The sequence below is a fragment of the Podarcis pityusensis genome (assembly GCF_964106645.2).
Source record: "Podarcis pityusensis genome assembly, chromosome: 9".
NCBI classification, from domain to species: domain Eukaryota; kingdom Metazoa; phylum Chordata; class Lepidosauria; order Squamata; family Lacertidae; genus Podarcis; species Podarcis pityusensis.
The window spans coordinates 25,182,186-25,207,062 of NC_138034.1; the positions used below are offsets into that span (position 1 = coordinate 25,182,186).

Here is a 24,877-nt window from a genome sequence, read left to right on the forward strand (position 1 = left end):
CTATTTATCAAAGCAAATCAATAGTCATACTTTCCCATCTGAGAGAAAATGGCATTTCCCCTTCCCTAATGAAATCTCTGAGCATCTAGAATTATGAATTTTGTATCTAGTTTTCCAATCTAGGTATGTCAGGCCTCAGCCGAGGTCCAAGACAGGCTGCAGCTTGCTTGTAGTTCTGACAGATGAGAAAATGGGGGTCAAAAGGGCCAGAGGGAGATGATGTGGTCAAAGACAGGCTGTCAGAGATCCAAACTACATGTGATGGGAACTGTGCAAAGATTGCCAAAGACATCCCATAAGAAGAGCCTACTGGATCAGACCAAAGGCCTATCTAGTTCGGCATTGCGTTCTTGAAATATACTCGGAGTCCTGTAGTGATTTCATGCTATTTATTGCAGCTTGTAAAACAGTGATTTGATTGCCCCACAAACCTCAGGCTTTTATATACATTATTTACACAATGAGTCCTGTCTGATTGGCTGATTCTGCTTCGTTCCTGGAGCCTGATTGGTCTTTTCCTGCCAATCAGTTGTTGCATTCTATGATCCCACCAGCCTAATACGCTGATTAACTTCCTCCTTGAGCCTGATTGGTCTTTTCCTGCAAGCCAATCAGTTGTTGCATTTTAGGATTCTATTTGCTTATTATTCTAGGATCCAAGCTTAGTACATAACAGTTCTCACATTGGCTAAACAGATACCAATGTGCAGCTCAAAAAGCAGGATCTGAATGCAAGAGCACTCTCCACTCCTGCAGTTTCCAGCAACAGGTATTCAGAATAATAATGGCCACAACAGTGGAGGTAGAACATAGCCTTATCCTCTATGAAGTTGTCTATCCTCTTTTAAAGCCATCCAAGCTGGTGACCATCCCAGACTTCTGTAGGAGCAAATTCCATAGTGAAGAAGTAAGTTCTTTTTTCTGAATCTTCCCACATTCAGCTTCATTGGACATCCATGAGTCCCATCATAATGAAAAAGAGAGAGAAAATTCTTAATAATTTCATATTGCCTCTTGCATCTCTCAATCTACCATGACTAGCCTATGTCCCCTCTGCAAATCCGTAATATTTAATTTGGATCATAACAGAGCATCCTAATGATCTCAATTTCCTCATCACCAGTCTGTTGCCTGCAGATGAAGATGATGAAGAGCAATTAGTTGTGGAATGCCAGGACACAAAGTGACTTCTAGATGGTGTGTGTGTGTGTGTGTGTGTGTGTGTGTAGGAGTTGACATTTGCTAATTTTCAAAGCAGCTGTCTTAGCTGAGATATCCTGCTAAAACTAGGGGTGGAGAACCTGTGGCCTGCCAGGTCTTACCAGGCTGCGACATCCATCGCTTCAGCCAGCATAGCCAATGGTCAGGGATCATGAGCTCTGGAGCAGAATGACATCCGGAGGGCTGCAGGGTCCATATCTCTAGTTTAAATATATACACAGAATGGATACATTTAATCATTTACCAAGTGTGAGGCTTCAGGGAATCCTATCCCTCCCACAGTGGCAGCCAAGAAGCAGATAAACAAAAAGAGTTCTTACCAACTACTTTATTTAGTATTCACACAGAAGGAATGCAGTCTCTCTTAGATAATGGCATTGCTCCAAGTAAAGTCCCACCCCCTACGTCTCTCCTATTCTACGTCATCTGTGCACCAACTGATCTGCGCTTTCTGCCTCTGAGCTTTCTGTTCTACTACTCTCAATGCACTCCGGGTCCTGGGAGAGGGGGGCTCAGGAATGCTTTCCCAAGATACTGAGTCTGTTAGCTGTCTCTTCCCTGGTGCTTCCTCTTCCTCCTGCCCCTCTCTCAATATTTCCCAGCTTCTCCCCTCTGCAGCCCCTGAACTATGACCTTCTGCAAACCACTGTTCTAAATATATACTGTCCTCCTCTTCTCAGAAAGGTTAAGGAAGAGGGGAGGGCAGTCCCCACCATTCCTCCTCAGTCCCATCCCTGACATCAAGTGATAACTTACCATGGTAAGCATGTAAATCTCCTAGCAAAACAGTAATCTGGATCTTCCTGCCAACTCACATGTGCTCTTGCCCTCATGATAGATAGGAGATGCCAGGTAAAAACTCACCCTTTTGTCAGGCTTTTTGATCGGTAGTCATTTAGAAGTTATGAGGTGGTAATTTTCTTGTTTTTGTACTTCTTGATAATTATTTTTTTATGTTCCTGCTTAATATGTATTGTGTTCTGTAGTGGCTTGTTTTGCTGCAAACTGCCCTGTGCCCGTTTCTGGCAACAGGCAGTACAGAAATATCTCAGGGGGTTTCTTATATATAAATAAACTGGTGAGACGTTCATCGCCCTTCCATAAGTTATTCGTAATCTGGGAAAGGAAGCAGCAATACTCTCCCCACTTGGCCTGTTGCTACAGAAACCAAAGGGAGAGCACAAATGCCCAGTAGTGGGCAGCACAGTGGAGTCGTGGCATTCACTTGATTACCACTTGATGGATCTCTACTGATTACCAGGAAGGAGAGGCAGAAGAGCAAGGCAGCAGGGAGTTGGCACAGTGCAAATGCATTGGCAGGAGTCCCAGATTGGAACTGTCAGTGCACTTGCACAGCACTGACCTCCCCGCCACCTCGCCCATCCCTCCCAGTAACCACCAGCGACTCAGCTGTTTGGAGGTCAGGTGAGCGCTATCACCCTACCGTGCCATCTGCTGCTGTGAATGCCGCAGTGCTGCCACTTGATGAATGGTGGTCTGCATTCATTCACAGGCAGAAGTCTGCATGAACCGCTGCTTCCTTGAAGAAAAATGATAACTGTTCCCATTCCACAAGGTAACAATGACTATTTGGAAGCATTTCCTCAGGCAAGGAGCTCTGCCGCGTTTAGAAGGGAGGAAGGAAATACCGTGATTAATAACCTGCTTTTGTGGGTTTAATTTTAAATGGTCTGATCCTAAGCTAATTTATTTGGAGGCAAAGACAAATTGTTGCAATCAAGTGGCTACATGGTGGCTACTGTAAATTCCACTCTTTGAGGCGATATGTTTCTGTACAGCTGCTCAGCATGCAGGACCATTCCTTTATGCTATTGTATACTCACCTTTAGAAGAGTTTCTGTTGGAATAGAGGTGACGTACAAGGAGGCCTATGAACAAGGAACTAACCACATGAATCCAAGGGCATCAACAAATGGAACCCAATGAGTCTTGAGTATTATTGGCTTGTGACAATGTGGATGCAAGCTTTTTCATTGATAATGGTGGTGTTATGGAACACGTTCCCTACCGAAATTTGAGAAAGCCCATCTATATTGACATTTCATGGGCTTTTGAAGACACACCTGTTTACTCAGCCATTCCCGTGATTTCTCAGCTGATTCTCTTGTTTTAATAGCTACGTTGTCCTCTTGTATATTTTAAGAATGGATTTTCACATTTTCCTATCATTAATTAATCATTTAATTAATATCCCGCATAAATAGCTTCTAAGTCATTTACAAGTAAAATACACAATAAAACCAATTTAATCAAAATGTTAAACTAAACATTCACAATAAAAACAGACAGTAAAACATGCCTGTTTTAAAACTGGAACAGACAGGAAAATATTTAAAACAGTTAAAACAGGAGGTTCAAGTAAGGAGATCAGGGGTACGTTTGTCTCTAAACAGTTGTGTGGCAGAATGCCCATACTAATGGAGGCTCTCATATTTTGTCAGGGAGAGTGTTCCACAATACTGGTGTCACGATTGAAAAATCCTGCTTCTGTAGTACCACAGGCTAATAATCATCAGGCCACAGCAGAACTAACCAAGTTTCTATAACTGGATTTTATACTTTGTGAGCTTCTTAGCTCACAAATATATATATATATATATATATATATATATATATATATATATATATATATGAATATGAAAAAGAAGAAGCCATCATCTTGGTCATATGAGTCTGGCCTGAATACCACTGATTCCATGGAAATGTGCCTTGAACCACCAGTATAGCCACAATATAGAAGCCACTGTAAATCCATGTATATGATGTGTGTCATCACACAGAGAACCATTCATATTGAGTGAATTGGGGAGTTTTCACCATCCCAGTTTTTGTTTCAGAAAGTTGACAAAGTTCAGAGTGCTCTTCCACATGAACAGTTCATCACAGGATGAGAGCTGTCATGCTGTGGGGTTTACAGTGGCTTCTTCATGGTGGCTGAAGTCTGTAGACCAGCTCTCTCTCTAACTTACTTTATTCAGATAAGGTTTTGCTTTTTCCTCTTGGCGTAAAACAAGTCTGTGTACTTATGTGGCCACAATTTGGGGATGTGGCATGGCAGAATGTGGTCAATTTTTTAAAAGTGGGTGCATGAGAACCTTTGGATTCATGCAATTTAGTCCTCTGTATTAATTTCAGTAATTAAAGCATCATTAGATACTTAATTGGAAATCTGGCTTATAGAATTATAAATCACATCAGTGATGTGATCTGGCATTGTCTGTTATTACACTTGCAAATGATTTGCAATACATGCTCAATAAACAACAGGATCTCAGTTTGGGGCTCATTTTCTAAAATCCATAAAGGAAAATGACTAGCAGCAAGATATCATCAGACAGCTTAATTGATTGCACGTATTGCATTTATTTTGGAGCGTCAGTATGAGTGATCATCTTTTAGATGTTCCAGGGATATTAGTATAACTATCATATTGATCAGCCTGAACCTTTAGGCTATCATTTTCCTTGAGAACCCAAGACAGTATCCCCCCTGCTTGCAGCATTGGCAGAAGGCACATAGTCATGTGCCAGCCCATTATGCTCAGCTGGGTAGCAAAACATCCTGCGGTTACATGAGACCAAAGTGGCAAGAGAGAGACCAAGTGGCAAGGCTAGAACATGTTTCTCCCTAACAAATGCTTCATCAGGACGTCTTTCAATTCCTCTGGAAAGTTCAAGAAGCTGTAAGGCAGCATTTAGCGTGTGGGTGGTCTTGGGAAACACAAATGCCAAGTGGATTCTCTGGTCTTTCTTCAAGGCTGCATTAACAAACTCCCATCCAGGGTGCTCTTTTTAAACAGAGACTCTGTTAGTATTAGCACAAGGAGGAAAGTTCACACTTTCCTAGAGGTAGGACTGCATGTTATGGCATCAGGCCAATGTCTTCAGCATGGATCACCATCAAATAGCATTGGCACATCAGGGTGGGGCAATTTCCAGCAGTGGGCTGGAGAGAGAGTGTTGAATCCTTTTTCTGCCCCTCGCTCCCAAACCCCCTCCCCTTCCCATGCTTCCCCCACCCTTCTCTCAAAGCCCAGATGGAGGAGGAATACTTCAGTACTTCTTTCTGTAAACCTATGCCCACTGCTTTTTTGCAGTGAGCTGCATGTGAATCATAGAATTTGAGAGTTGGCAGGAACCCTGGGGGTCATCCAGACCAGGGGTCAGCAAATTTTTTCAGCAGGGGGCCGGTCCACTGTCCCTCAGACCATGTGGGGGCCAGACTATATTGTTTTTGGGGGGATGAGTTAATTCCTATGCTCCACAAATAACCCAGAGATGCATTTTAAATAAAAACACACATTCTACACATGTAAAAACACCAGGCAGGCTCCACAAATAACCCAGAGATGTATTTTAAATACAGTGATACCTTGGTTTATAACCATAATCTGTTCCGGTTGTAAACCAAAACAGGTTGTAACCCAAGGCGCACTTTCGCCAATGGGGCCTCCAAAAAAGGGGGGGGGGGTTGTAATCCAAAAAAAAGGGACACACACTTCAGGTTTTGACGTGGTTGTAATCCAAAACGGTTGCAATCCAAAACGGTTGCAAACCAAGGTACCACTGTAAAAGGGCACATTCTACTCATGTAAAAACACGCTGATTCCCAGACCGTCTGCGGACTGGATTTGTAAAGCAATTGGGCTGGATTCAGCCCCCGGGCCTTAGTTTGCCTACCCATGATTTAGACTATCCCCTGACCAGTGCACAACTTGGCAAGCACAGCATCTCTGACAGACGGCTATCCAGCCCCTGCTGCTTAAATATCTCTGTTGAAGGAGAGCCAGCCACTTCTGGAGGCAGCCTTTTCCCAGTGCCAAACAGCTCAGATGAAAATTAGCATCTTAGCAGCACTGTGGATTTGCTGCCTGCTGGGAATCATGTTCCATTACGCCAATGGAGCTGCAAGCACAATGGATTGGATCCAATGATTCTGTTCCGTGAGTGGAAAGGGTCCTTCTCTGAGCAAAGCTCAGTCAACGAGTCAAGAGGAAGGTCTGGATCCAAGCCATTTTTAACCAAGGACAAACTTTCATTGCATATGCTGCTCCTTACGTTAGGGCTTCATTGCTTTGCTTCTTTAACTGTCAGGGATAAAATATATGCTTATGTTTGATTGATTGATTGATTGATTGATTGATTGATTGAACACTTGCTATATCACATTATGGAATTCCCCCATCTTAGCAATGTTATGCAATCCCCAGCTGACTCGTATTTTGCCCAGAGCTGTTATTCATTTTGCTAATATCCTGGCATTTATTGCTGAATGCATCCACTTTTTCCAACAATCTTTGTTCTCCTTTGGCATAAAAAGAGCAGAAAGTTTGTGTGGGTGACGGAAGAGATCGTGCCAAGTTCCTAATTTGACTGAGCTCTTTTTTCCCTTTCGTTTTTTGCATCTCGCTCCCTCCTTCCAAGCCTATCTTTTCCATTGTGCAAAAGTCACACATCTTGGTTTCATGGCTTTCTCTCATGCCTGCCTTTTCTATTTGTTATGTTTTCCCCAGCTCTATTGCTAATGCAGACATCTTTGTTAGCTGCTACCATGATGGTGTGGAGCCTTGCTTCATTAGAATATACTGCTTGTTAAATTCAAAAATGTATTTTTTTCCTCTAGGCTTTTTAAAAATAAAATGAAATTCTTGGCTGTGGAGTAGTCGCTTGTGTGTGGGCCTGGATGGATTTCCTTCTTCAATGTTGCCATCAAGAAACGGAAACAAGAGATGCCACCAAGGTGGGTGGAATCAGGCACAGCTAAAATAGATTTTCAGGCACATTATTGCCTAATGCGGATCAATAGCCTATGAGTACGAATACTCCAAGTTCCAAATGAGTTCTGGACAGGGAAGTGATTTCATGAACTGCGAAAAGCAGTTTAACAACCTATGAATCATTTCACCCACTGTATTTCAACAAACAGCACATCTGTTTTTCCCATTTTTAAAATATTTGCTCATTATAATGTTATACCTAAAACAACTAGTGTGGTCCAATTCAGTAGTCTGCTGCATCTGGGGCACCATCCAGAAACCTCCAACGCACATGCCTTCAGGTTTGTCCATAGGGACATGTGAAGTTGCCTTATACTGAATCAGTCCATTGATGCATCTAGCCCAGTACTGTCTTCACTGACACACAGTAGCTCTCTGGGCTTTAATGTGGGTGTTTCTTCCAGCCCAGAGATGCCAGGGATTGGACCTTCAGCATCCAAAGCAAATGTTCTACCACCAAGTGGGTCTTCTCCCCTAAGATCCCATGCTACATAACTGAGCTTGATACTTCTGAATGGGCCACCCCATTCAAGCAATTTCTTTGGCCTGTGGAACTCTTGTAGAGATGAGATGTTCCAAGTTCCCATTCACATCTCTCTGAGTCAGAGATCTGGGGGACACCTCTCTATTCTTACCTTTTCTTATCCATCCATACAATGGAAATAATGAGATGACCAGCTTCATTTAGTCAGTGTGACTCTGTTTTCAGGTAAACATGCCTAGGTTAGGGCTGCACTTTAAAAATAAAAAAAAAATCTGACTGTGTGGTCTCCATTCTGAGCAGCTTCTGTGATTATGAGATACAAGCCGAATAAACAAGAGGTATTCCAAAATGGTGAATAATCTCCAGATCAGAAAATAATATATGAAATAGGCCTGTCTTCCCAAAGAATATGACAAGGAAGAAATAAATTCACACTCAATTTTTTGTTTTTAAATCTACAATTATGACCTTCAAAAATGTCATTTTATACTTTGGAATTGGAGAAAACGTCTTCAGGTGCCATAAGCTGCTGTAAAGGGTTGTCATGTATTGCTAGACAAATGAGAACAAATTTGGTAGAAACAGATCCAATTAGACTGAAGGCATTGCAATTTTGCCAACTTACATAAGGTGCAGGGAAAGAGCTAAATGCCTTTCATTACGCCACGCAGCGCTACATTTCAGTTTTGAAGATGGGAAGGAAACATACAAGTGTTAATGAGTCACAATGGGAAAATCCTGCAATCAGCTCTTACTCCAGTAAGCCATTACTTTAATGACTAGAAATGGGAAATCCATGAATAATTTTGTCTTTCCAGTTTTAAAAAAACAAAAATACATTTTAATACTCACTCCTATTTCCTTTTACTTTAATCAAAACATCAGGCTGGAATATTTTGGCTGTCTGGCTGTCTTTTATGTGAGAGTCTACAGGCCAACCATTTTGTACTAATAATTTTACTCTTTGGTTTTATTGAAAGGTGGGGGTGGGGGACACAATAGCAGAGAGTCCATGAATGGGTGTTGAAAGCTGGAAAGCACTCATATACTTTAAATATCCAGATGCAGCAGGATGCAAGACCAGATTCTCCTGACTATTTTTGGCCTGCCTCAGTTATCCAACAACTTCCATTCTATTATTGATGGCTGCCTGGTCTCCTGCTGCATTAGCTAATGGACAAGTATATTCATGTTTTTCATTGTTCAGTCCTATTGCAGACCCTCCAAGTGTCCCTATTTTCCAGGGAGTTTGGAGTTTGGATTTGATATTCCGCTTTATCACTACCCGAAGGAGTCTCAAAGCGGCTAACAATCTCCTTTCCCATCCTCCCCCACAACAAACACTCTGTGAGGTGAGTGGGGCTGAGAGACTTCAGAGAAGTGTGACTAGCCCAAGGTCACCCAGCAGCTGCATGTGGAGGAGTGGGGAAGCGAACCCGGTTCACCAGATTACGAGTCTTAACCACTACACCACGCTGGCTCTCAGGGATGTCCCTGATTTAGAGAAGCCATCCCGGTTTCTGATTTGACCCCGGATGTCCCTATTTTCATCAGAGAAATGTTGGAGGGTATGCTATTGGCTGGTGAACATTTTTATTCAAAACCTTCCTACATACTGAACTCCCAGAAACTGCTGGTGTCACAAGCTAGCACAGGATCACTAAGCAGCTGCTCTTCAATCCAAACACTTAGCATCATCCACCCAAAACTGAGTGCTGTCAAGTTATTGTTTCAACTGGAGACCATTAAACACATAGTTCACTTTCCCACTGAAATCATTGAAATAGGCAACACTGTTAATGCATGTTTACTCAGAGGTAAGGCCCACTGAGCTCATCGAGTCTTACTCCTTTGTAACTGTGCTTCGGTTTGCAACCTTAAAGTTCTTAATCTTTGTTGGATTGCGCCCATTATTATGCAATCCTTAAAGACACCAACAGGAAGATATACCTCCCTGTTGGTAACAGATGCTACCCACCGGATGGTAGAAATATTATTCCAACAAATGTTGGCTTTTGGAGACAAATGGCTTTATTGTACTGCTAATCCCATCCGGTTGGAGTTAAGCATTCCATGGAGATTTGGAGTCACAAATATAAAAGACATAAGGAGCTGCTGATCTGCAGTTGCTATAGGTTGACAGAACACTGTAAAATTTGAAAATGGAGAACTGGAAGGGTTATTGTCATGCACTTTTAGTTGTGTGGGGTTTTTTTTGGGGGGGGGGGGTTGCTAAGATACATTTTTCCCCTCCAAAACTGAAGTTAGAAAAAAATGTGTATTTCAAATTCCAGTCCAGATTCTCGAGTTACTTATGCATTCCCTGTTTCCTTCCATCCATTGTCCCTCATTTGGGTAAAATAGTTTGCACTGAAATGAGGGATAATGTGTTACTTCCATGCCGGATATAGACTCTCTCTATGGAGTTCATAGTGCTGTTCTGTGGGTGACAGAAATGTGAAAGACATCAGCTGTGCTAGTTCTTCAACCATGAGGTGGTAGTGGCAGTTTTGTCCTTCCAGGCTCAACAGGGTGCAGGTATGATAGACCCTTCTAATGTCATGAATCTCGTCAAATTTCAGAAGGATAGATGTCCAGTGGTACCTCGGGTTACATACGCTTCAGGTTACATACACTTCAGGTTACAGACTCCGCTAACCCAGAAATAGTACCTCGGGTTAAGAACTTTGCTTCAGGATGAGAACAGAAATCGTGCAGTGGCAGCAGGAGGCTCCATTAGCTAAAGTGGTGCTTCAGGTTAAGAACAGTTTCAGGTTAAGAACAGACCTCCAGAATGAATTAAGTTCTCAACCCGAGGTACCACTGTAGTGGGTTTCTTGTAAGGGCAGCTTTTACAGTTTCGGAGTTGGTAAAAAAAAAAAAAAAGTGGTTGGCTTCCCTCTTTAGGTGTTACACTGAAAGTTGAAAAGATGAATATGCAAATTGAAAACTAATGGGCAAAACAATTAAGTGTCTACAGTCCATGTTTGAGTGCAGTGTCTCATTATGTCTGAAGCCACTCTTAACAGATAAACAAAGGGAACATTAACACATAGGGAGAAAATCATTGAGCAAGTAGACTTTTAGATCTTTTCCTGGCCTAAATTTATACTGCCACATGACTTCTACAAATGCTATGCACTACATCAAGCAACTGATACATTACCAGAGCTTAGGGTTACCAGTTAGAGTTCCCAAAGACTAGATCCAGAAACCATCTCCATTGTCTTGATTAACTCTGAAATATGTGCAGAAATAATGAAAAAATAGTGCCTCTAAGGATGTGCAAAGTGCCTCTGTTTTAAGAAAGTAACCAATGAGTATTACTTACATTACTTATATAACACATGCCTACATTCAGCTCAATTCTGTACAATCAGAATACAAAAACAGAACGCATATAGTTTAATTCAATGCCACAGTACCAAGTATATTTTACAGGAAGTTTGACTTTTTTATTTTTTGGAATGAACAATTTTTGACCTAACTTTTCCAGCATTTGATGTGTTTTTATATTTATGCCTTGTGATTGGGCCCTATTACATACATGCCATAAAACAGTTTGATAAATCAGGAGAAGTGTGGATTTATATGGAGAAGTTACATTTTGCCATCTGCGTGTGCGACTCTGGGGAGGGTAGGAATGTTATCAGAAAATTAATATTTTTTTCATTAGGAGACTCCTAAATATTGCCTGGCTATTTCTCTCTTATCAACACACTATATTTTCCCTGAGCCAAATGAAGCAGTTTCCTATCAACAGTACAAAATTAATCATGGGGGTTTAATTTCAGGGTGCATTTATCTTTGGAAATGCATTTTTTTAATTTTCTTTCCCCCCAAAATATTACACCTGCTTGTTTTATAAATAAGATTGGATTTCCCATTCGCAAGAGCATAACTCAGAGCATACCATGAAAGGCAAAGGATAGGGGAAGGAGATAGCTGTGCTGCTGTGAGACACACATCTGTTCTTTATGATGGTGGTGTACAAGTTCATTAATTATTATTATTATTATTATTATTATTATTATTATTATTATTAATTATTTATACCCCACCCATCTGGCTGGGTTTCCCCAGCCACTCTGGGTGGCTTCCAACAGAATATTAAAATACAATAGTCTATTAAATATTAAAAGCTTCCCTAAACAGGGCTGCCTTCAGATGTCTTCTAAAAGTCTGGTAGTTGTTGTTCTCTTTGACATCTGGTTGGAGGGTGTTCCACAGGACGGGTGCCACTACTGAGAAGGCCCTCTGCCTGGTTCCATGTAACTTGGCTTCTCGCAGCGAGGGAACCGCCAGAAGGCCCTCGGCACTCGACCTCAGTGTCCAGGCAGAACAATGATTAATTTACAGCAGGGATGGGTAACTGGTTCCTTGTCTCCCATGCTACTACCAACCATGGGCCAAGTTTGACAGGAGGCAGGGACTCCCATCTGTCAATCACCTGACATCACAATAATGCCCAGTGATTTGTCTTTGCCTGCCAGGTTTGAAATCATGCGCCCCCGATGCTGTGCACAGCACTATTCAAGCCCCAAATGCTAAGCTGATTGGGGAAGTAATCGAAGGTCAAACTGAGGCATTAGTGTCCCAAAGGCTGATCTGAATACAGCAGTCACAAGCTTAGATTTCCAAGTTCATGGCACATACAGAAGTGGAGCTAGGTGCTCTGGCACCTGGAGGGGCAGGGCTAGCATCCCGGGGGCGGAGTGAGCTTCCCAGGGGGCGGGGCAAGTGTCCCAGGGGTGCGCCACCCATGGCAAGCATCCTAGGGGGTGTGCCACCCATGGCATCCCAGGGAGGCGCTGCCCGCAGTGAGTGGCCCTGGGGGGGCGTAGTGATGTCACCCCCCCTCAGGGATGACACCCAGTGCGGACCACATCCATCGCACCCACATTGCTCTGCCTCTGGGCACATATTATCATTTGTAGAAGGAAGATAAGCATTGATGTTTTAAACATGCTTAAGGCTCTACGTGGAACTATCTTTGAAGGTGACTAGGAAAGTAAAACTAATTCAGAATGTGGCAGCTAGACTGGTGACTGGGAGCAGCCACTGGGACCATATAACACCAGTCCTAAAGGACATACACTGGCTCCCAGTACGTTTCTGAGCACAATTCAAAGCGTTGACCTTTAATGCCTTAAATGGCCTCGGCCCAGTATACCTGAAGGAGCGTTTCCACCTCCATCGTCCAGCCTGGACACTGAGGTCCAGCTTTGAGGGTCTTCTGGTGGTTCCCTCACTGTGAGACATGAAGCTACAGGGAACCAGCCTTCTCAGCAGTGGCATCCTGCCTGTGGAATGCCTCCCAGCAGATGTCAAACAAATAAATAACTATTTGACTTTTAGAAGACATGTGAAGGCAGTCGGGTTCAGGGAAACTTTATAATTATTGATGCTTTATTGTTTTTTTATATATATTTTGTTGGGAGACACCCAGAGTGGCTAGGGCAACCCAGTGAGATGAGTGGCATATAAATAAAACCATTGTTATTGTTATTGTTGACATTGTTGTTGCTGTTGTTGTTGTTAGACAAATACATACAAGTTACCCTTTCTCTTCACATGCTCATTTTGAATATCCCAAACAGACTCATTACTCAGACATGTAGGAATGCCCTTATAATTACATGCTGTCATTTTCTGAAGATCTCAGGGCAGTTTATCTATGGTTCCCTACAGATCTCTCATCTAGACAGCTTACATTGGCAACTCCCACGTAGCTTCAGATGTTGAGATGTGTCTTGTTCCATCTGACCATGAAGTAGGAGGCAGAGTGTTGAATCAGATTATCTGGCAGCAAGACCCAGGCACTTCTCCTCTGAGATACCAAAGCAATTTGCCAGAATACAGAATTGCTGACCACTGTGTTGGCCAGAGGGTGCTATTATTTATTATTTAATCCTCTCGAAGGAGCCCAGGGCAACAGACAACGCAATGATAACACGTTTATGAAAAACCAAAAAAGTTTAAAAACATTCTAACTAAAAACCATTCTGAAAACCATTGAAAATATTCTTAACCAGTGATCTTAGGCAGGATTGCCAGGAACAGTGTTTCTTATCCATGCTATTGCAGCTACCAGTCTCGCAAAGGTCAAGTGGTACAAATAAAAGGACCAGTAGGATATACAGTAATCTGGATCTGTCATGATGTCAACTCTAGCTTGGCTTCTTGGCCCGAGCAACTCCTCAATCTGGCACTCAGTACACTTCCCTCAGACAGTCCATCTCTACTTAGGAACATAGGAAGGTGCCTTTTACCAAATCGAATCACACTGGCTGGCAACAGCTCTCCAGATTTTTCAGACATTGAATCTTTCCCAGTCCTAACTGCAGAAGCTGGAGATCAACCTTGGGACCACCTACATGCAAAGCAGGTCTTCCACCATGAGCTACAACCCTTCCTTACTTGCTTGACTGATGAGCCACCAATGTGCTGGTTCAAGGACCAGCTTGTTCCTTCCCAGAAAGATGGTGGTTCCACATCTGGAAAACAAACATCTTCCCAAGGTGGGGAGATACTTGAACTCATCTTTGTAGGTTCTAAATAAGCAACAGATGGGGCACATAACTCATGCTTCCTCTCACCCTTTCTAGTATGGAAGTTCAAAGTCACTTGACAAATAGATTTGTCACATAGGACGTTAGCCATGGGAGAAAAATAACTTGTGAACCAGTAGCTCCTACATCTCAGCTAATATATCTAAGGTGCATTTGGAGTGCTCCTAAAGAACAGGAGCAGTGTGGTACAGAAGATGCCACACTATATTGTTTCTCTAATCAAACAAATTGCATCTGCCGCATGGGCCCTGTAATAGTCCTTTCAGCACTGAACCACCAGGAACCTCTATGGACTCAACAGGAGCCAGGATGGATGCTTCTGTTTTTAAGTGGAGGGTGAATTCACACTGCCTTGTTTAAATTTGTTTGCTGTGTATGAAACTGCTGTTTGCCGCAATAAACACCACAACTGGTGAGGTGAAGAGGAATTTAACTTCCCCCTAATTTAATCTGTCCTCACTTGCCCTCGGTGATGTCATCCCACAAGCAAATCAGATTGCCTGTATTTGCAATTATACGTTCACACTTACTACTTGGGAGTGAGTAAGCCCTTTTTAACAAAGCAGGACTCACTTCTGAGTAAACAGGCATAGGGTTCTTGTGATGTCATCTTTTTTCACTGCGCAATCTCTGATTGGGCAAGATCACCCATGTGAGCAACCCAGGAAGGAGGAGGCAGCAGCAGCAGCTGTCCATATGAATAATGGTGCCAAAGATGAATATTCACAGAAAGGTTCTCAGGAGAAGTTTTGGCCACTCCAAAATTACTAATTTCTACCTCATAATAAAAGGGGGAAGATGTGAGGATATTTGGTGCCATTCTAATTTAGATATGCTATTTAAATTTATCATTTCTAATTCTCTGCATCAGACATTTTCTTTGCATTTTGTTTTCAGTACATGACTAGAAGTCGCCATGATCCTTCAGCTGGAGGAATACAGCTTGGCATGTAATTATTTTTCTTTGCACCTGTTCAATCACAAGTATTTTTTTTCCTCATCAGTGGGGATTATATTACAGAACTTGGCTTAGAAGTGTGGATCTTGTCAATTAGCAGTTGAAGCGTTGTGTTACTTCATTTACTTTGCAACACCAGTGTTGCATTTGTTTCGCATGCCTCTGCTTCTTCCATCTTTTCAGCTCTATGGCTTATCATATCAATTTTTCTTTGAAAAGCAGAGTCCGATGTGGGGAAAATGTGTATTTCTTTTTTAAAAGGAAACTGAAAATGTTAAGAACATAGCAGTGTGTTTTTCAATTTTCCATTTTTAATGAAAATGTAATACTGATGAAGGCTTTATATAGGCATGGTCATAACCATCCTATATTATGAATGGCAAAATACTAGACTGAATCTTCCAAACCTAAACCCCCTCCTTTAAAAAATTGGTTTTTCATATGAACACCCTTATTATGAGATTTAGTACAAGGCCACAATCCAGCACAGTTAAGCACACGTAAACCCTGTAAGGAGCAGTAGGAAAAGAGCTATAGCCCAGTGTTGGTGTTGTTGTTGTTATCATCATCATCATTATTAAGGCACATGAAGAAGGGCCTTGGATTATGATCTCAGAGTCTGGGTCAGTTCATATGAAGAGAGGCAGTCCTTGAGCGATTTAAGGCTTTACAGGTGTTATGTACTGAGTTGAAATGGATCCAAAATGCAGCAGTCTGATTGGTCCTAGAATAATAGGATTCAGAATGCAGCAGTCTGACTGGTCCACAGGAGCCACCCAATCCAGCTCCATTTGGAAGTGAATCCGCAACCTGATTGGCCTATAGGAGAATCCCGGAATTAGCCAATCATGTGGGGCCCATTGTGTAAATAATATATATAATGCAGACATTCTGGGGGAACTTTGATTCCTCCTCGCCACTATGAGCTGAATAAAGAGCACGAAATCCACTCTCGACTCCGAGTATATTTCAACAGGTCAAAAGCAGCACTTTGAGTTGGGCCCAGAAACTAACTGGCAGCCAGTGCAGTCGAGCTAGAATCGGTGTATTGTGCTCAAACAGTCTTGTCCCGGTGAGCAATGTGGCCACCAAATTCTGCACTAGCTAAAGTTTCCAAACCGTCTTCAGAGGCAGCCGTACATATAACACGTTGCAGAAATCTAACCTAGAGATTACCAGAGCATAGACAACTGAAGTTAAGCTATTCCTGTCCAGACAGGGGTGCAGCTGGGCCACTAGCCAAAGCTGATAGAAGGCATTCCACACCACTGAGGCCATCTGATCTTCAAGTGATAGCAAAGGATTCAGGCTGTGTACCCGCTCCTTCCTTGATAGGGAGTGTAACCCCATCAACAGCAGGCAACCTCTGATCCATCTGGTCTAGGGAACTATCCAGTAACAGCGCCTCAGTCTAATCTGGATTGATCTTCAATTTGTTGGCTCTCAGAGCATCTGATTAACATGCAGAAGTTTCCAGGTTCAACCCCCAGCCTCTCCACCACCATTCAGTGTAGATAATACACTGAATAGATAATCTAGATGGACCAGTGGTCTGACTCATTATAAGGCAGTTTCCTACGTTCCAATGGTCCAAATTGTTTGGGTGTTGTTGTTGTTTAGTCGTTTAGTCATGTCCGACTCTTCGTAACCCCATGGACCAGAGCACGCCAGGCACTTCTGTCTTCCACTGCCTCCCGCAGTTTATTCAAACTCATGCTGGTAGCTTCGAGAACACTATCCAACCATCTCATCCTCTGTCGTCTCCTTCTCCTTGTGCCCTCCATCTTTCCCAACTTCAGGGTCTTTCCCAGGGAGTCTTCTCTTCTCATGAGGTGGCCAAAGTATTGGAGTCTCAGCTTCAGGATCTGTCCTTCCAGTGAGCACTCAGGGCTGATTTCCTGAAGAATGGAGAGGTTTGATTCTTTGAGTAGTGCACAACTAATCAACTTTCCCTGCATCTTCATGCCTCCTTCCCTTGAAGTGCTTTCTCTCTCCTTCCCGTCTGTTTGGTCTAGCTGTGCTGGGCAGGGCAGGGGCAAGCAAGGGGCAGTTATACAGCTCTGCTTGCTCCAGGGGCAGGTTTCTGCACCAGCCCCAAGTGGAAATGTCTCCTTGCATCCGCGCTGCATTTTGTGCGCTTACTGCCTCAAAGCCATTTGTTTGTTCTGCTCCTCGTGCCTCTCAGTTCCCATTATAGGCACACAACTAGCAGTCTTCACAGTGGTCAAAACTGAGCAGCATGGTATGCGTGTGGGAGGAGAAACCACACATACAGCCAGAGATTCCTTATTTTCTCTGCAGCAACTTCCACTGTCAACAAGATGAGCCACTGTTCAGCTCTTAAGAGAAACTTGTCTTTGACATCAGGCCCTGACAGTGAAAACAAGAAATGGCTAGTGAACTGCCTTCAGCTCAATTCAGAAACGGGGTAGAATTCACGATCTTTCTCAGCAAGCATTTATGGGAGGGCTGTGTGCCTGTTTTTCAGAAATTCCCTGCTCAGAAGCTGAGTACTCACCATACATTTAAAGCGCATGAACTCCCACTGAGAATCCTGGGAAACATAGTTTCTTAAGGGTGCTGGGCATTTTAGCTCACAGTCCCCATGATTCTTTAGGAGAAAATGATGTTGGGAAAGATGCTTTAACTTTGATGGCAGAAAGTGAGGAGGAATTAAAGAACCTTTTATTGAGGGTGAAAGAGAAGAGCGCAAAATATGGTCTGAAGCTCAACATCAAAAAAACGAAGATCATGGCCACTGGGTCCATCACCTCCTGGCAAATAGAAGGGGAAGAAATGGAGGCAGTGAGAGTTTACTTTCTTGGGCTCCATGATCACTGCAGATGGTGACAGCAGTCACGAAATTAAAAGACGCTTGCTCCTTGGGAGAAAGGCGATGGCAAACCTAGACAGTATCTTAAAAAGCAGAGACATCACCTTGCCAACAAAGGTCCGTATAGTTAAAGCCATGGTTTTCCCAGTAGTGATGTATGGAAGTGAGAGCTGGACCATAAAGAAGGCTCGCCAAAGAATTGATGCTTTTGAACTATGGTGCTGGAGGAGACTCTTGAGAGTCCCATGGACTGCCAGAAGAACAAACCTATCCATTCTTAAGGAAATCAGCCCTGAGTGCTCACTGGAAGGACAGATCGAGAAGCTGAGGCTCCAGTACTTTGGCCACCTCATGAGAAGAGAAGACTCCCTGGAAAAGACCCTGATGTGGGAAAGATGGAGGGCACAAGGAGAAGCGGACGGCAGAGGATGAGATGGTTGGACAGTGTTCTCAAAGCTACAAACATGAGTCTGACCAAACTGCGGGAGGCAGTGGAAGACAGGAGTGCCTGGCGTGCTCTGGTCCATGGGGTCACGAAGAGTCGGACACGACTAAATGACTAAACAACAACAACATGTGCTTTAAATGTATGGTGCTTTTAACATAAGTGCATGCTTCCTGATGAATCTGTGCTTTGTACATGCCCTGGAAATGACCACTTGGTTTCCTCTGCCCTGTACATATTATGCAGCACCCCAACAATTGTGGAGAGCCACTTTGGGGGGTGAACTGCCCATCCCAAATACAGGAACAAGAGAGGTGGGACTGGGGGAAAACAGCTACATAGAACATTTGCAAGGAGCTATCAAGCTAATTGATTCAAAGAGAGAAGATGCTCACCCAACAAAAGCTTGTTTGAGCAGGTAGTCTAGTGGCATAGAGTCAACCACCAGTCAATGATATTTTTCATTACTGGCTTTGTAGTCTGCATGGTTTCACTGCAATCAATGAGTTTTTCATCAGGGGCGAAGTATTACCAGGAATGAACTTCAGTGCATAAGTGTACAAAGCTTTGGGTGCCTGATTTGCTGAAGATTGACAGCACATGCACAAAATCTCATTTAGCATTCAGAGCTGAAGAATGTCTAGGGGAAATGGGGCTGAATTCATAATACAACAGGCTGGACAGGTAAATATTCTGAAGCCAGTCTTTACAAATATTAGCAACAATGATGCTCTGGTTGTTTACTTAGTTTCCCCACATTTGCACATCGTGTCTTGGCATCCTTTTCTGGTTTTGTTTTTAAAGATGTTGATATCCCTCTGCAGTTTTTATGTGTTTGCTGCGCCATTTGGGTTTCTCCTTCTTCATTTAACCTCCGCTTTTCTCATGGGCTTCCTTGTCACCTAATTTAGAGGATACCAGATCTTCTTTACAGTAGCACCCCCCTGTTTAAAAGAACCCTTTCATATTCCAGAAGATCATTCAATCTACAGTATGGAACCTTATTCTGAAGTTCGCCTTGCTTTACAATCCAAGAAAATCCAAGCAGAATTTAATTGAATAATCAAAACAGTATACTGATATTATTATCGTTAACATTATCATTATTTCTTGTGGACGGATGTCAGCACCATGCAAACATGATCGTTCCATGCAAGCATTTCCACTTGCCAGACAGAACAATCTCCCTTCTCTTCTCCTCATGTGCTGTTCTGGGGGTTCTCCCCACCCTCCACAGTAGATTTGATGGAGGCGCCGTATGTGGGGCAGAGAAGAGGGGAGAAAGACCCATTGCACTATGCTGGCTTCCATCAGGTTAGCTGAATCCAGACTTACATTTTTAACCCACCCTTCATCCCATGGGATCAGAAGGTGGCATCCGATGAACAAACAAAACACATAACAAATATATTAAAATCAATAAGCAAAGGAATAACATCAAATATAGCAAATCAGCAGCAGCACTTTATCAAAGCATTTCACTGCTATTATACTTCTCCCACAATGCCTGCCTGAAGAGTTGTCACTGATATCAGCATAGAGAACAGCTGTATTCCCACGCAGAGAGAGCTCCCTATAGAATTATACATTCTAGTAAACTCAATCATAAGTCACATATGACAGAGGATAACTGATATACTGGTTTCGTACCAGGGGACACAAAAGATTATAGTGAGAAAATGCCAGTTGAGCTCTGCTAGTATGGCCTGCCAAACATTATTGACATGTTCATGTCAAGATAATACCTTTCACTATAAGCAAGGATGAATGTGTGAAACTGGACATGTTTATTCTCTCCTGACCATGTTGGGTTTATCTCCTTATTGTGGTTGCTGGTTTTATCACATCTGGCTTGCATTCTGCTGGTTTTATTATCCATTGACATTTTTTGCTCCTATTGCTTGCTGCTCATTCTCTTTATTCATGTTTAAGATTTGATGTTTTGTGGTTGTTTTTATGACCATTTAGCCTGATTGGGATCTCCTGAATAATAAAGGTAGGGACAAATTATTCAAACAAGCAGACATGCTGCGTTACTAGAGGGCAAGAATTTGACTTGTTCCTAATTAACCATTATTATTTTCTAACTATTGATAGATGCATTGGGATGGATTCGCCTAACGAATTTCATCAGAGGAAGCCCTGCAGAATGTCCAGCAGTATCTGGAGGGCCGCACATTACCCAATTCTTTTTTAAACAAAGTTTATTGAACTGAACTGAACTGAACTTTAATTATGTGTAGGCTGTAATTTGCACATACATGTCTCAAAGGTTCAGGTCAGTGAATGTGGAAATAAATGCAGCAGATGATCAGGGAAGGAATTCCACTTTGAAGGCAAATCTGATCTAATGCAGACTAGTGGAGATCATTTAGCCTTGACTTGATCCTATTTCTATTTAAACCAATGGAAATATTTCCCATACACTTTGCTAGGATCCAAGCACAGCTCCACCGATATTAGAGGCCTAAGCTTGATGTAAAATACATTTCATAATCTGTCTTCCATTAAAGAGCTTATATGAACATTAGGTGGAAGAATGCTTACTGGCATCTCACCTCCCATCCCGTGCTAGATGGGAGGAAAATATTTGCTAACTATCCAGCTCTGGATCACATTAATTTAAAAAGGTTACGGGCTTTCTGCATACTTAAGTGCCCAAATTGAAGCATGGTGGTTTGTGCAATTGTTGCACAAGCAGTGCATGAAGTTATTTCCTAAACAACTCCCTCTAAATATGTGTAAACACACAAGCTTTCTGTTGTTTAGCTCCAATACGAAAGCTCAGTTTTCCGGTGAAAGCATCTCACATCTAAACACTGCTGTATGCTCTCCCCCTTTAAACAGAAGGACTCTGCTTCAAAAGTAGCAACAGTATCAAACTTAAAGTTGTGTTTCTATCTATCTATCATCTATCTATCTATCTATCTATCTATCTATTTAACTGTATAGACCACTTGATTTTTTAAAACAACAACCCCAAAGTGGTTTACAAAATGGTAAAACTATAAAATAAAAAATAAAAGTTTACTCTGCATCCAGTGCATTCCTATTACTGTTTTGAAAGCATGCAACATTAGCCACAATCCGTATCTATTCTGCTATCTATCCTGTTGTTTCTTATGAAATACTGTGCTTTGATGCGTTTTGCGCCCAAACAAGCTTCAATCCAAATTGAGGAAAAGAATGATCTGGCTGCATTTTTAGCCAGTACTGATTACACAGCCTAAGAGTCAGTTCACTAATAGCCGATACTCATATAAGCTTCATGTAAAATATACTCAGAAATCTATGCTCCATTTGCAGGGTCATTAACAGATTTTAGAAAGCAAGCATATGTTCTAAGCATATTTACCAAAGTCTGTCCATGGCTTCGTCACTGAAACGAATTATCTGTGACATCAGCCACATGCTTTTTAAAGTCTGCAAATACATCTTATTCAAAGGCAGGGGGGGTGTCATAGTCCGCCCCCCCACTCATTTTGAAGTGGTCTGTTTAATTTTGGTTTTTTCCTGCCTCTCCCAGTTCAGTCCCTTTAGCTGGAGCGAAAATGTTTGTGGGCTACAAAATCGCTTTCACTTACTTCACACTTTGCGCAATGGGGTGAGAATGTAAGCCTGCATCCCTAAGTTAGCATTCTGAACTTGTTGGTCTGGGGGTTGCATACATTTGTTTGCATTAGATGCTGGCTCTTTGAAGTAGAATGTGATTTATACCGAACTGGCTTCGAGACGATTTTCTTTGTGAAGTGATTCCAAATGAACAAGCACGCAAGTCAGAATCACATCCTTTCCTCTCGTGCTTCAAAGGGCTTTATGGTTTGTTTGTTTGTTTTTTCATTTTTAAATGTTAGCATATAGAAGAGTTCATATGGAATGACTTATCCTGCCCCCACCTCCTCCCCATTTCCCCAAAGCATGCTATCAAACACTGTTGATATCCCATTGCTTGCTATCTAAGGCCAGAACTACACATTAAAGCTGGTGTGCAATTGTTGCAAAAAGTCCCATGTCCCTCCCTTTCTCTCCCCATAATATTTACTGTTTTGTTCTACTAAACATTATCAGGGGAAAGAGTAAAAGTATTAGGTGTGGCTGGGAGATACAGAGAGCAGAGCCTTTTCCTGTGCCCTGAAGTGGTACAATTCAGAGAAAGACTTTATTCAATCAGCCTTTGCCAATTGGATGACTGTCAAGAACTTGCCACGGGGAAGAGGAAGAGGAGGAAGAGGATCCCAGCAAGGGGTGTAGCTGGAGCTGGGACATACTGGGGCAAGCTGGTGATGGCGAAGGAGAGGTTGGTGTAGGAAGTACTCAAGGGGTGGCAAGGGGATGGATGTCAGGGCACAGGAATCAGAGCAGCAGGACCCATCACCAGAGCCAGAGGGACCCGTCTGTGGGATGTGACATAAGCAGTCAAATACAACATTTCCTGTATGCCCAGAATGGACACACAGGGGAATGTTGCTCCAGTCAGGAGGACTTGCTGTCACACCTGATCTGGAGCATCTTCCTCTTGCATGTGACCAGGTAGATAGACATGGCCCTGGCAGACCCTATAAAGGGGCTAGTCACACAGCCATCTTCCTCTTCACTCTCTTGATGCCTTTTGCTGAGTGCTGGCTCTCAGCCAGCAACACATGGGGTCACCTACTCACAGAGGATGAACCCACACTTTTCTCTGTAACTGTAACTACAGCGGTACCTCGGGTTACAGACGCTTCAGGTTACAGACACTTCAGGTTACAGACTCCACTAACCCAGAAATAGTACCTCGGGTTAAGAACTTTGCTTCAGGATGAGAAGAGAAATTGCACGGCAGCGGTGCAGCAGCAGCGAGAGGCCCCATTAGCTAAAGTGGTACCTCAGGTTAAGAACAGTTTCAGGTTAAGAACGGACATCCAGAATGAATTAAGTTCTTAACCCGAGGTACCACTGTACAAGCTAAAGTCTGCCTTCAGGATCATACTGTAATCTGAATGTAAGTAAACCTCATCATTATTTTTTAAAGAAGACTGTTGTGTGATTCCCACTCACTGGATCATCACCTTGTCATGATGAGTGGGCTTGCATGTTCCTATGACCCTTGTGAATGAAGCTGTCGGGAATCTCGTACTCCCAGCAGGGTCACCCAAGGCAGTACGGTCAAAGGGAAGGAGCTAGACAAAGAATGATCCAAGATGTCCTCAACGGCAGAACAGGCAGATGATAACAAGTGGGTGATTATTGCTTTTAAGAGGGAACTAAAGGGGATTTAGGGACACGGGTGGCACTGTGGGTAAAACCTCAGCACCTAGGGCTTGCCGATCGCATGGTCGGTGGTTCGAATCCCCGCGGCGGGGTGAGCTCCCGTCTTTCGGTCCCAGCTCCTGCCCACCTAGCAGTTCAAAAGCACCCCTAAGTGCAAGTAGATAAATAGGTATCGCTTTCTAGTGGGAAGGTAAACAGTGTTTCCGTGTGCTGCGCTGGTGCCAGCTTGCCAGAGCAGCTTCGTAACGCTGGCCACGTGACCCGGAAGTGTCTCTGGACAGCGCTGGCCCCTGGCCTCTTAAGTGAGATGGGCACACAACCCTAGAGTCGGACACGACTGGCCTGTACGGGCAGGGGTACCTTTACCTTTACCTTTTTTAAAGGGGATTTACCAGGAACAATCCAATCTGGACAAGCCAGACTGGATTGCTTAACTCAAATGGGTCTAACAAATCTATCAGCTAGCTCCTTGCTATGTTCAAGGGAATGTGCTCTGTTACAAGCTCACTAGCGTGAGTGAGGAAAGATAATATTTAATCAATATATCCTCTCCCACTATCCACAACATTTCCACACTGTCTCCATGAACACAGCGGGTTCTGAGGCATAGGGAGCAGTGGACAGGACACTCCAGTAGACTGAGGCAGGCAAGGTCCCACAGCCCAGCTCCCTAGCTGGCCAGGTGGAGCTCAGCTCCAGCATCTCTGCTCAGTTCCAGGAACTCTGCGGGACTGTGCTTCGTTTGGACTTTGGACACATGGGATGTCCTTGGACTGGGGACTTGACATACTGACTTGCTGCCAGGTAGACCAGGGATTCAGGACAATGACCATGCTCTCTGGGGCCAACGGGAGTTGTAGTCCAAAACATCTGAAAGGCAGCAGGGTGGCAAAGGCTGGTATAAATGAATCCATATATTATATGCCTGAATATTCATGTAACAGCTGTCCAAGTCCCATTTAGAAATACCCCACTGCTCCACTTTTTTGTGCCAGTATTATCCCTTGAGATGGGATGAGATGCTAACCTTAGTGCCATCTGTGGCTGGGACGCCGTACTGCTACAGGGTTGTGTAATGTGGACACAGGTAAGCAACTGACCCCAGATGCCTCTTCACAGAATTTTTGGCTCACAGCTCTTCTCTTGAGTTGTTGTTGTTCTATTCCCTTCTATCGCTACCCTTCAGTCTATTGTGGCAAAATGGAGTCTAAGCATCTCTCGAGGAAACCACACGTACAGACTGATACTATACATTTTTGAGTGCTGATTTCAATGAGGCTTATCTCAAGGAAAGTGTGCATAGGGCCTGGCCCTACA

At 43.1% G+C, this 24,877-nt stretch overlaps 1 long non-coding RNA gene across 1 annotated transcript in view; it reads right to left on the reverse strand.

The window, feature by feature from the left end:
- Nucleotides 1–375: 375 nt before the first annotated feature.
- The window catches only part of LOC308485169, a 58,321-nt gene continuing 33,819 nt past the window's right edge, over nucleotides 376–24,877 (reverse strand). Inside the window, exons 3-4 of the long non-coding RNA XR_013990442.1 lie at nucleotides 1,323–1,419; nucleotides 376–941 (exon numbers count right to left, since the gene is read on the reverse strand). This is a non-coding gene — a long non-coding RNA (uncharacterized lncRNA). The remainder of the gene's footprint in view (nucleotides 942–1,322; nucleotides 1,420–24,877) is intronic.